The following is a 3,114-nucleotide window of genomic DNA, read 5'->3' as shown; positions in this document are numbered from 1 at the left end:
TGGAGCCCCCGCTGCCCCGGGGAGCCATGGCGCGCCCCGGGGTGACGGCAGAAGCTCACACAGGGCACCCTGCACTGGCCTGGCCGGTTCTTCAGCCGGTGAGACCCCAGTAGGGAAGGTAAGTGCTGCGGCCCGGCTCTCTGCTGCCCTGGCACTAGCAGCGAAGGTACAACAACAGTCCTGCCAAGCGTCACGCAATAGGTGTGACACTCACGCATTTCAGTGCAGTGATCCGCATCACCGCACTGAATGCATTTGTCACGCATTCTTGCCACCTGTGCCAGCGCGCCAGCAGCTCCTGTGCCCAGGCTCTCTGAGAGTGCTGCTCTCAGCCCGAATGCCTAAACAGTTAACTTAGACTGCAGCTGAGCTCTCTGAGCTCGTGAGCGGCGCCGCGCTACAAATGTATCTCTCTTCTCTGCCAGTCCGACGGCCCGGGCTGCCGGCTATGTCGATACAGCCTCAGAGCTGTCAATCACGTCGGTGGCGCACCACAGGGGCCAGGATTAATCCGGATGTGCCGGCCTGGTATAGGGCCGTCACATCCGGAGGAAGCAGGAAGTGCAGAAGCGGCGGGAGAGTGCAGGCTGCGGCGCACGAGCTGTCTCGCATCATGGCCACCCGCCGCGGCCCCGGCGTTAAACACAGCTGCAGGCTGCAGCCCACCTTGACGGTGACCCCCCACTGTGGCAGCTCAGCTGAGCCGGCGCCAGCTCTGGCCACCTCACCACCAGGAAAACTCAGAGCACGGCCGCGCCGGGCCCAGGGGGGGCGGTGCCGCAGCCCCACGGCGGCAGCAGCAGAGCCCAGCCTAGCCCGAGGCGAGCCGAGTGAGTGTCCGTCGGCCCGGGCCGGTCGCGCGGGACAGAGTAGTGGACGATCATCGACCTGGGTGGGTGCCGTGGCCGAGGGGCAGCAGCATGTCTCTACCTGGTAAGTGTAAGTTTCACTAGTGTCCACGCAGCGCTGCGCACGCGACGCCGCCGGTGTGGTAATGGTTTTATTTATTTATTAGTTGGTTATGCATTTAGTGCGGACTTTACCTGACTGCTAGCTCTCTTCTCTGCTCTGACAGAAGTACGGGAGTCGAATCAGCTGAGTCATACCTGCCTATAAGAACTGCAAGGTACGGGGCAGGAGAGAGGTAGGGAGAGGAGCGCGCAGCCATGGAGGGTACATCTGACCCCTCCCTGGAGTACGTCCTGCGAGATCAAGACTGCGGTAAGAGGTCCGCCTGCGCTCGGACAAGTTGTTTATTATATATAGAACCCGTTACACAGTAAGCTACCATCTCCGGCCTAGCCCGCCCTCCTCTGCTCACATGGAAGCGAGAAGCACGCCATGAGGGGGCTCAGTCTGGAGACTTCACCCCTAATATAATGAAATTGGCCCAGACCAGTCCGACAATGGGAGAGGTTTCTTTTCGCAAGTAGGCGTGATGTTTTTCCATCGAGGAAAGCATACTCGGCATGTATGTAGGAGTGATGAGTTTGCACTACATGATGACAAAGAAATTATTTTTTAACATTCCATTTTTTAACTCGGCAAACTTGTTTCTCGAGCGCAGTGGAAGAGGTATTGACTGATTTTAGCTGCCTGAGATTTCACGTTATGATGAAAGGAAGTGTTTTTTGATTCTGCTTGAATGTGTGGTCCCTTGCTGGGCAACTTTTCACTCTCCCTCTTCATGGACAATGTTATATGGTATGGTTTGGGGTTTGAACTGAACGACTCATTATAAAATCTATAATCACAGATTCTTTAGCCTCATGAGGTCACCTAAAAGTGCTGGAGAGTTCCGGAGCTAGTTTTCATGTTACACCCATGCTACCATCCATACGTGAGAGTGCACGTGCCCTGCTCTACACATTCGGCCTCAGCAGCATATTGCTTGTATGTTTTTATAAATAACAAAAACCTTTTCTGAAAAGCAGTGTGAAAATGCAAAAGGGAGAAATGGTCCCTTAGGGAAGAAAAAACACACTTTGACTAGTTACAGTTCACATTTAATGGTTCTAAAATGATTTCTGAATTACCATGATTAATCACCTGTGTGCAAATTCTATCTCCATGGAGTTTTAAAAGATACGTCTCTTGCTAGCCTGAAATATGAAATGGCTCCTCTCGGAACCCCTTCCTGTAACCATCTTCTTAGAAAGGGGCAGTAGGTTACAGACTTTGCATTTCAGGGGTTTCGCAGCAGCTTGAAAGTCTTTCCAAAGCATATTATTGATGTAGAGGGCATATTTTCTGGTATTTAGCTTTTTCCATGGACTTAAGTGCTTGGTTTCATTCAGGGGGAAAAAAAGTCTCTAAGAACTGCAGTCACACCGTCTGTCTCCGGTTAATGCGCTTCCATTTGTGGTGCTTTGCTGCAGTTTTTAAGATCTCCTTAGAGTTTCTTGTTGGTCAGATGGGTGTATTTTCTGATATTTATCTGTTTCCCTCGTCGTCATTGCTTGATGTTGCTCACGAGAAAGTGTCACTCATAGTCGCTGAAATGTCACTCATAATTACACAGATAGTATGAAAATGTCACACATAGCAATCTGAAACCTTGGCAGCTATGCAACAAGAACGGAGGCGCCTCCCTCACTGGAGCCCCCGCTGCCCCGGGGTGACGGCAGAGGCTCACACAGGGCACCCTGCACTGGCCTGGCCGGTTCGACCCCGGAAAGGAAGGTAAAGGCTGCGGCCCGGCTCTCTGCCGCCCTGGCACTAGCAGCGAAGGTACAACAAGAACGGAGGCGCCTCCCTCACCTGCTTCCCTTCCAGGCCGGAGTCACTGGGAGTAAAATAAATAGTGATGTTTGAAAGTACTAAGCTGAGCAGATACGACCCTGAAGTAATGGAGCGGAGCAGCCGGTATAACCCGCAGGTCTCATATCTAATCACCCGAGGAACATTTCAAGAGCCGTTTGCCATTCCCCCAAGTCATAAAATGAATTTATAGTTTTGTATTAATTTGAGTAAAATGAAACTGGCTCCTTGTGTTAATGGCTGCAGGGAAGGAAGATGCCGGCTTCAAAGGGCTCCCCCAAGGCTGAAGAAAATGGTCTTGAACAATTGCTTTCGATGACATTTCCGATAGCGGGAGCCGCTCCGGTTAATCCC

Source organism: Lissotriton helveticus, chromosome 1_2 (assembly GCF_964261635.1).
Source record: "Lissotriton helveticus chromosome 1_2, aLisHel1.1, whole genome shotgun sequence".
Lineage (NCBI taxonomy): Eukaryota > Metazoa > Chordata > Amphibia > Caudata > Salamandridae > Lissotriton > Lissotriton helveticus.
The sequence above is the reverse complement of the archived record's forward strand: the minus strand, read 5'-3'. Positions refer to the sequence as shown.